Consider the following 10,000-nt stretch of genomic DNA (forward strand, 5'->3'; position numbering starts at 1 on the left):
AGCCAGCCGCTAGCCGGACTTTAAACGATCTCCAGCTCCAGTCAAAATAAGTCTGTCTGTCTGTCTGTCTGCCTGCCGTCCTGTGGGGTTGGGACGGGACGGGACGGGACGGGGCATAGACAACCAGCTAGACAAGACCTCACACCCCGGTCCCCCCCCCCGCAGATACGCCCTAGCGATGTGCGCGCGTATCGTTTAGCTCGTTTGGTGCTATTTGTCTGCGGCTGTGGCGATTTACTCGCCGGCCTAGACACGCCGGCCTAGGCGACCGATCGCACCGATTTGCGTAGGATCGGCCGCACGTCTAGTCCGCAGACGTAGACGCCGCGCCATTACCGCGGGTTTTTTTTGTTTTCAAGGTTATAAGCCATGACCGGGACGCCTGGGCAGAACCGGGGAACCGCTCGGCAGCTCCCGGCTCGATCACCCGGCTAGACACTATGCTAAACGATGTTGTGGCCACAACAGCGCACTGCTAGCCATCGGCCCATAGACGAACTGGAGAAGTCATATCAACAGTCATAGAGGTTTCGCGCATTCCCAGCCGCTCCCCATCTCCCCTTTCCATCCATTCCACTTGAGGCTTGGCTTGAGTTGAATTCATTCGGCGCGATCACGGGACGATCGGTGGCTAGAATTGGTACTGCGCTGCTGCCACCACCACCGCCACCGTCGCCGACACCGCTCCCCCCCCTCGGCATAATTGATTGTGCAGAATGCGGTGCCGAAGTGGCAGTGACCGCGCATATTTTCCTATTAAATCTCATTCCTGCGCCACCGGCTAGGTTCGATGTCTCCTGTGCCAGCCCCTAGACTGCCTAGCGGTGATCAGATGCAGGCAACTGTAGTGTTTTGACACTTTAAAATGCACAAATTTTTTTTTGCATTTTTGTTGCAAGCTAACAAACAAAATAAACTGTGCGCTAACAGACGCCATGTTGCGAGACGGATGGATCGTAGAAGAAAACGATGGTTAACCACTGTTCATGCAAGGTGAACTCGCCATTAATGCCATTTGCAGAAAGACTTTATGAGTAGAAGAGTTTTAAAAAATAGTCTACTAGTATTCCAAAACAAATAGACGATCGCTCGACTTATCCCGGTAGCAAAAGATGGCAGAAAAGATCCCACCCCGGGGGGGGGAGCCGACGGCAAACAAAATAGTCTAGCCAAAATATGATGATATCAATGAACTCAGAGTCAAGCCGGCGGGCGAAGGATGAGTAACCGGGGTGGGGTGGTGGTAGTAGGGGTAGCAGTAGCAACAGGAAGGGTCAACAAGTTCACTGACACTATGCCTAGCCGCGATGAAGCCGAGGGAGTGGGACGTTCTCGAAACCTAATAGAAATTGGTTGTCCGATTTGCATACTTATCATCCATGCGCGGTCACCACAGCACGTCGTCATCGTAGTCGTCGTCGTCGTCGTCGTCGCGAGAGAGACGTCAAACCATCATCATCATCATCATCATCATCATCATCATGGGTATCATCTGTCGCTGCCTACTAGACTACACACGCCGCGTAATCGCGCGTTGATCGTGGCAACGCCGTCGCTGTCGTCGCCGCCACCGTACGCACCTGCATCCTGCAGGGGCTCTAGTGTCTGTCTGGCGAGTGATTTGCTGTAATTTGGTCTGGCCGACACACGCAGACATACACTCTCTCTATGGAGCCGTCAACGAAATGGCACCAAATGAGCTACCATTCGCCGTGTATGGAGGCGCACGATACATCGCGACTCTCTCAAGAAGTCAATCATCCAACGGTTGTATCGCGCGGTTTAAGATAGCTCATCGCATATAATCCAATTTGCTCAGCACGCCCCCCGAGGGGGAGCTGGAGGGAGGTAATCATCGCACGCATGCCGTGCCCAAAGTACTGGCGTCTCCATTTGCGACTTGGCGAACCACGATATTGCGAACGTACAATTAATAGCTTTGAGTTGCATGTCGGGCGTGCAATGAAAACATCACTACAGCGGGAGAAAGAGAGAGGTAAGCTAGCGATACGCACTGGACGGACTGCTTCACCGTAGTCCTGGTCACGTTGATTAGATTGAATAACTATTGGCGATCGTGGTGGGGCTGCGTGGTGTGTCGAGGAATTTACGTTCGGCGGTGTTCCAATTACACTACGCGTCTGTCCACAATGTTGCGCCATCTGACTGCCATCCGAGAACGATGAACGATGGCGCTGGCAGAAATTCCTGGAAAGCGTGCCATCCAAATTCTTTGCGCTACGTTCCGTAGACACAACTCGCCATTTCCGGTTGCGCGGGTTAGTTGATTGGCATGACAGGGTGTATCGGGATTCCCGTGATGGAATCGCGCGTCTCAGGTATCTGCTATATCGAAGCGCACAAGCGTGTGCATCAGGTTGTAAGTTCGTATAGCACTTTGTGGAACAAGAATACGATTATCGTGGTGAGTCTGACTGAAAAGCAGTTCATTTACCTTCATTTTGGTCATCCTGGATTTCCTGACAAAGCTAATAATAGAACGCATAATGAATCCGGCTGCTCTTTGCCAAATATAAACGTTTCTATCTGTTTTAAAATTATGACAATTACTTGCACTATCTTTGATGTTGATTAATCTTAATTGCATAAGCGCAGTAACAACAACCTCCAGATGTGTCACTGTTATCTCTAAAATATTTCACTGCAACTTGTTTTTCAGTATTTGGTGGTTAGAAGTCGTAAAAAAATGAGGCAACAGTAGATGAAATGTTGTTGACACGGTGTTTAATTCCATGCGCGATTTACCCTAAATACGACTGTTCGGATCATGCATCCAGCAACAGAGTTGCATTCAACGTTTTGATAAACCTCTCTTCCTCATCGGCCACCATTAGCAAACCATTTGCACACACATTTACAGTGAAAGTGATCAAACGGCTAGCCACACGGCTAGCTGTTTACCATATTACTCGCCGACGACGATGATTCGCAACTTCGCGATCAGTCGATTCGAATTTCATCAACTTGATCTCCACTCCGCGTACGATACGAGCCGCGGTCCTATTTCACGGCTCGAAATCAGTAAACAAACAACTGCCACGGCAGCATACATTTCCTCAAGGTACGCGCCGGCCTCGGCCGGCGGGATTCTATGCTGATCCATGACCGGACCAACGTGCCCGTTGGATTCGTTGTTTTGCGTCGCAACGCAACTCACATTGCGCCACCAAACGACGAGTGAGTGAGTGAGAAAGAGGGGGGATAGGTGGAAACCCCTCCAAAAAAAAAGAATATACAAAAAACTCACAACTTCTGGCATGCGGGGGTCACCAACGACAAGTGAGACATTGTCGCCTGATCGTCGAATCACCGCCGATCGTAGCATCGCCTCCATTGCCGGCGTCTAGACGCGAGCCGATGAATATGCAGCCTCCCCAGCGCCCATCCTACGAAACGCCGAACACCAAAGGTGCCCTCCACTTGCTAATCAACGCTAGGCAGGCTCTATGATTCAGTCATTCCGTCTGTCTAGTCCATTTGCCCGTGCGGACTGGCAGACGACAGCAGTCCAGAGATTGGGGCCAACCCCATCTGTCTGTCTGTCTGTCTGCCTGTCTGTGCGGATTTGACTTGCCAACGAGGGAATGTCGGAAGGGAATGGATCCAGCATCGAGCAGCAGCAGCAGCCGTCGCTCTTGGCGTGAAAAGGTGACTTGACCTCGATGATTCTAATTCGGCATTCCTAGAAGGATCCTCTCGCAAGGATCACCTGAGCCCCCGCTGGTTCGGGGTCCCCAGACTGATTAAATCATTTCATTGGACAGCGGCATGCATGCCTAATGGTGACTACATTATGCGCATGATTCGACATGAGCCGGTCCCATCGTAGCGCAGAACGCAGAAGACAACCAGCCGCAGAACGCAGAAGAGGTCATTCGGCCTGGTTCTGGCAGAACTGGCTGGCCACACAACCTGATCGAGCCCGAAACAGCCAGCCACAAATAAGGCCACCACCTCGATCGATCGATCGATCGAACGGTGGCCATGTTTTGCCGAACGTCGAAGATGAAATGGAAATGATCGAAAATGATGGAACCCTAATTTGGACCGGCCATACACAGAATGGTGTGCTGCCCTTCCCGGTGATCATTGGTGACGTCGTCGATGACGAAACCGGAAAACACACGACGCAAAAGAGTGCCGGGGCTGGAAATGAAAATGAAATAATTAAGCTGCCAGCTGCCTTATTCGGGCGTTCACCGGCAGCACGGAGCACGATTTGGAGAAAAGTGAAAAGCACGTTTTGGTCAGAACACCATCAGAACACGCAGACGCCGCAGACCATCCGCAGGTCCTCTCCGATCAACAATTCCATTCAGGGGGCAGCATCTTCTCGTGCACGCAAGATTTTTTGAAGCTTCACATTCATTCATTGTGGTTGCGCCTGATTCGGGCCACCAGCAACAACAACCGGAAATGCTGGCTTCCATTTAAGGGATGGGGTGTTTGAAGAGGAAGAGCTCCATTTGAACGGATGCAGAACCGGTGACCGTTCAAGGTGTCCGTAATGCAGCATTTGAATCCCAATACGCCAATGTGCCTGTTCTAAATCATGTTAACCCATCCGTTTCCATAGCCGGTGGCCTTGAATGTCTGTATCTGCCTTCGCTAACTGCGCCATAACATCGAACAAATGGCAAGTTCCTTCTTCCATCCAAAAAAACACCTCGAGACAAGGCGATCAAATTCGATGTCGTAATCGATGCTCCTGCCCGCTCATTGCTTGCTGAATGCACATTCGTCTGCCAGTATAATATGATGAAGGAACTCCTCAAATGGTGGTCCTTCTAGGATAGTCGCTTCCCAGCGTTTATCGCATCCGTGCGTTGGCCAGTAGTGGGTCAGCTAGCGCATTTATGCATCGTCTGGATCTCTCGAGGTCTCTGTGATTCATGCGGTTCTTCTCCTTCCTGCTGCGCACCATCAGGTGAAGGTGCATTCGGTGAACGGTCCCGGAACTGACGGAACTGGGCGGTCCCCAGTCACTTTATCGAGCAACTTGTCCGCGACACCGACGCGTCGCTCGGTGGAAAATGGAAAATGCAAAACGTCCACGACCCGTCTGTACCCGTCTGGAAAGGAAGAGAAGGAGGAGGAGGAGGAGGAGAGAATGTGACCGAATGGCCAATGCTGAGCGTTGCATAAAATGCACATATGTATGTAACGCGCCTCAGACCAGACCTGAGCTGCCCAGACAGAGACTGTTCCGGGGGCTGACTGGCATCCCTTTCGGTGACCTTATTCGACGGTGGCTGGCATGCTGGGAGCTTCGGCTTCGGGAATAATCGGTGGCTCATCTGGAGCGTACGGAATGATTAATCGTCGTCGTCCGGCAAGCGGAACCCTCCCGGGCGGGCTCTCGCATGTTCCCTCTCTTCCGGGATCCATCGACGGTAGCCACGGAACGTAAAGCTCGAGCCTCAAGCCATGTAGCTTAGTGTAGTAACTCGTTCTACACTCGGATTACAAATCACGAATCACGTTTGTGGTGCCTAGTTAGAACGTTGTGCTCGAACACTCGCCATTTATTCCCGACTAGGGCTCCACTGATAGACTGCTGGTGCTTAGTCTGGCCTGTCTGGCGTGTGTTTTTGTTCGCGCCTTCCAGTGTCTGGTGCTCCAGTGGCTGCGTGACACAGTTTGACATTTTATAAGGAAATGAGTGGCGCTCGTTGCCGTGGCCAGCGCCGTTGGTGGCGGTGCACCCAGCAGGGCAACCACCACCACCACCACCGCCGCCAATTTTGCTTTAGAATGCGCTTTTTTTGTTTTACTTTTATTATCATTGTTATGGCTGGCTGCATTTCGCTCTCTGGGGCGCTCTCGCTCTGTCTCGGTTGCGACCGTGATCGGCCCCGGTTGGTCAGGTCCGGGGCTCCCAGGACGAAGTGCATCGATTCAGGCGCAGGGGGTGGTGGTGGTGGTGGTGTGTCGCGCTAATGCAACCACCAGACAGACGCGTAATGGTTTTAGCTTCCACCGCACACCGTCGTTCGCTCTGTTTAGAAACCGCATTCGGTGGTGCTGGTGGTGGATGGGACTGTTGGTGGGACTGTCTGGCCGCACTCGCCCTGCTCCACTTCAACCAACGAACCAACCGTTGCACGATCGGCGTGTGTTTTGAGGCGTGATTGGAGCCGCATCCAAAGGAATGCATCGTTCCAATTTCGGAAGATGCAGTCGCGACGTTCTTGTTCTTTTCTCTGCCATTCTCTCTCTCTCGAGGGGCCGCGAGCTGCAACTTGGTCGGGATGGTTCGTAGATGTTTGTTATCATGTTTGTGTGTTAGTTCGACGTATATTGTTCTTCTTCATTGTCTTTACCCTTTTTCGTTTAGATCTTCCAGCGCTGACTTGAGGGTTTTGTTTGCTTCTGCTCTCCGCCTTCCACCGGTTCCACCCTCCCTCTATCTTTGGCCGCTGTGGTTCGGTGTGACATAATAGCAAACGCGGCTGGAGAGACGACGTACGACATCGCGACATTGTTGATATCAGTTTGACCTACATTAGTGTGTGGCCAACTTTTCGGGACGAAGCAATGAGCGAGGGTACGAATTGATGGTCGGAAGTTTGAGCATCGATATCGCTGGTCCATCAATTGCTGGCTGCTGGTGTGCTGGTAAGTTTCAACCGAGCGCATCGCGCGAGAGTGCATCAAACGAGAAAGCGTGAAGGTGGATCTGGCAACCAAGATGTTTGCGAAAATGTTTGGAATCATTGCACAAGGAATAGACCGATATGGCTTTCTTCTGAATGATTCCCGAACAAGATGCACGGATAATGAAGTTTGCTTTCGTATGGAGTGTAGCTCTCTATTTGTCTACAGTGTGGCCGTGTTACGGAACGCATTTAGATTTTGATCACCAAATGAGCAAGTCCACGTCTACTGTAGCGAAATGGCATAATCAATCAGCATATCGTAGGCACATATAGTGTTGTAGATTATGTTCTAGATAATGTTAAATAATTATTTACTAATTTCGTTTAAAATATGCTATTTTCTTAAAACAACAAAGGCATTTATTTTTTACAAGAACAAGCATTGTCTGTTAGAACGTATTATTCGATCACCATTGTGATTCACCATTAATTCCGTTCAACCAATTCCCGTTTGATTAAATCGTTTTGGAAATAATGAAACAGCATCCGTTTGCTCCTTACGCCACAGTAAAAGATAATTGTCTCCATTCTAAGTAAAAACACACCAACATTTAGCATGTGAGATGTAATTGAAAACTCTTGTCACAACCCAATAAACATTAAGCATTCCCATTCGCATTCGTGCCACTGGTAGGCATCCCTCAAAACAAACCCCCGAGGCAACACTGCGCCCTGCATCTTCAGTCTGCTGCTTCTTCTGTCTGGCTACTGCCCCGGTAAACAGTTAACACGCTCGCTCTTCCTAGCCCGACACCGGTTCCAGCATTGGTTCCGGAATGGCAAGTGAATCGAGAAAAGGGGCAGCAGCGGTATGCGGTGTGTCGAGTCTGCGGTTGAGAGGAAGAAATCTCATTAACATTAACAATTGCAATTGATGTCGCTTGTGTGTAGTGCGCAGTCAAAACAAATTTATCAACCCAGACGGACGTCTACCGGCTACTGCACAGCCCACTCGGCAGGAAGACGAGCGAACAGAGGCAGAAGGCAATAAAACCGGGGGAACAGAGCAATGGCGCAAGAACCGAACCGAAGGAATGGAGGAAACCGAGACAGCGAAAAGGACGCGAATTGCATCCCTGAGTTGGTGGAGAGGTAGTTGCATCTGCAGCTGCAATCACAACACTAGCAACAGCAACAGCAGCAGCAACAGCAGCAACATCGTTACATGCAAGCCGGCAGGCAGGCAGGCAGGCGGGAAGGCAGAAGACCACAAATCAGAATCATCACGACGCCCACCGGTGCACCGGACCAGGGCCAGGGTGGGAAGGTTACAAACTAATTTTCCTCTCGAAGCCTGGAGGACCTAGAGCTGCTGGAGCTGCTGGATGGATGGAGGTGACCATTCGATTGCATCACTTGCCCCATTCCGTTCTGACTTCCTTCCGCGTAGCATTCCGTTTAAGGACTTGGACTGAGGACGGCGAGACCCACTCATGCACCTTCTTTGCACCTCTACGAAAAGCACGATTGGGATCCCAAATTGAGAATTTGAAGATCGAAAAACAGAACGCCCACCAGCCTACCAGCAGTCCAAACCGAAACCATCTGCTGCTGCAGGAGTGGTTTTCTCGTACGCCAGAAGCAACAACATAAAAATCATATTTTATTGTTATGTTTCACGCTTTTCCATGCACCAACCTACACACCGGGCACAGCAGCGGATCGAGACGACGCAGAGGACGCGGAGAAGAACTCGAAAACTGGAAAAGGGAAAAGAAATGTCTGGACAAAGTTCTCGAAGAGGGCGCGTCTGCGTGTCTCGCTCGCTGCCGTCTCGCTTGCGTAACCCACAGTCACAGTTCCCACCGTATGCCCTTCCTGCGGCCAGCATATTCTCCAACCTCATCGAGTCGGCAGCTTCGTGGAGCTTTTCGTCTGACTCGTCCGGAGGGCGCACGCGCGCGCGCGCGCGTAACTCGTCAGCCCGAGTCCAATAAGTCTGGCCAGACAGCCAGACGGTGCCGGGTGTCGTTGATTAATCGTCTCTCTCCCAGGGACTGGACAGTGGCTTTAACCAGTCCCCTGCCACGTGAGACTGTGCGCGGGGCGGAGCGCATGCACCAGACGCGTCTGGGCTTGTGGACAGATCGCGCGATCCTCGTTAGGATCCGTTCTGCTGGGTTTGTTCTGTGCCGTGCTCCGTGCATGGATCGTATGGAAAGCACCTGAAGCAGTCGGTCAGAGGAAAAGGGTGAGAGGGGGGGGGGGGGGGGGGACGAGAATACCGGGAGCACCGATGTCTCGCCGAACGCTTCTCTAACGCGCACCTCATTCCTGTCTGCCCTGTCTGTCTGCTTGCCGTGGGCACGTCTGGGGGACGGGATGACTTTGCATCCCGAATGCAATTCGCGCCGCTACCCCTTCGCCCGCTGTCTGTGGCTTCTACTTTGTGCAACAAGTTATCAGCCACCCAAAAGAAAACGATGGTGTTGGTGCTGTTGTGACGCTTGTTTCATTTCGTTTTCATCTCGATGATCGCACGGTGACATAACCGCTAGGGAGCAAAAAGGAGACACGCGATCCTGTCTGTACAACGCAGGAGCAAGCCACGATCCAGGAACGATGCAGAATGGGTGCATGCATTGCGTTCTACTGGCGGTTGGCAGGTTTGGAGGCTCGTTAAATATCGTTGATTTGTGGAACGAGCCACCCTTGCAACGTTGGGTTCGCAAAGTGATTCGCAATGCGCAGTTGTGTAGAACCTTTTTTTTTTGGGATGGGGAGAAAATATTCCTCGTAAAATATAGGATTTGTGACAATCATATTGAAAATCGATCAATCAATATTGAGATCGATCAATCACAGTGCGCTAAACCGAATGACGTAATGTTTTGCCAGGTGTTAGATTTTTGAATTTGATGATCCCCTATTAGAATCCAAGATGGCCTAAACCGGAACGGGAACTAGCTGGAGCTATAAATGTCCACCGTTTCCAGTATTACGATGCACTTCTTTCGGCACCAGCTCCCGAGGTTTTAGGCACTGAACTTGACCTTCAACGCTCCTTCGCGCTTACGATCCCCTCCCTCGAAACCGGTCACCGGTAGTTCCTGTCGCACATGCAGCGCTACATCTTCTTCGACACACTGCGGTGCACTGATCTCATGTGCATCACGGTAATTGGTCGCCTGTCATTAGCATTCACTTTCTGGTCCGTTCTCGGTCCGCTTTCCAGCCCGTTACGCGATGCGCGCAATCGCTCGCACTTGATTCCACTTTTATGTCATCGCGTAAAAGGATAATTTTGGTCCGGCCCGGTCATCCGTCATTTTATGACCGTGAAAAATATGATCGGCAACGGATGGAACCCGACCCGAGAC

The sequence above is a fragment of the Anopheles aquasalis genome, chromosome 3 (genome assembly GCF_943734665.1).
Source record: "Anopheles aquasalis chromosome 3, idAnoAquaMG_Q_19, whole genome shotgun sequence".
NCBI classification, from domain to species: Eukaryota; Metazoa; Arthropoda; class Insecta; order Diptera; family Culicidae; genus Anopheles; species Anopheles aquasalis.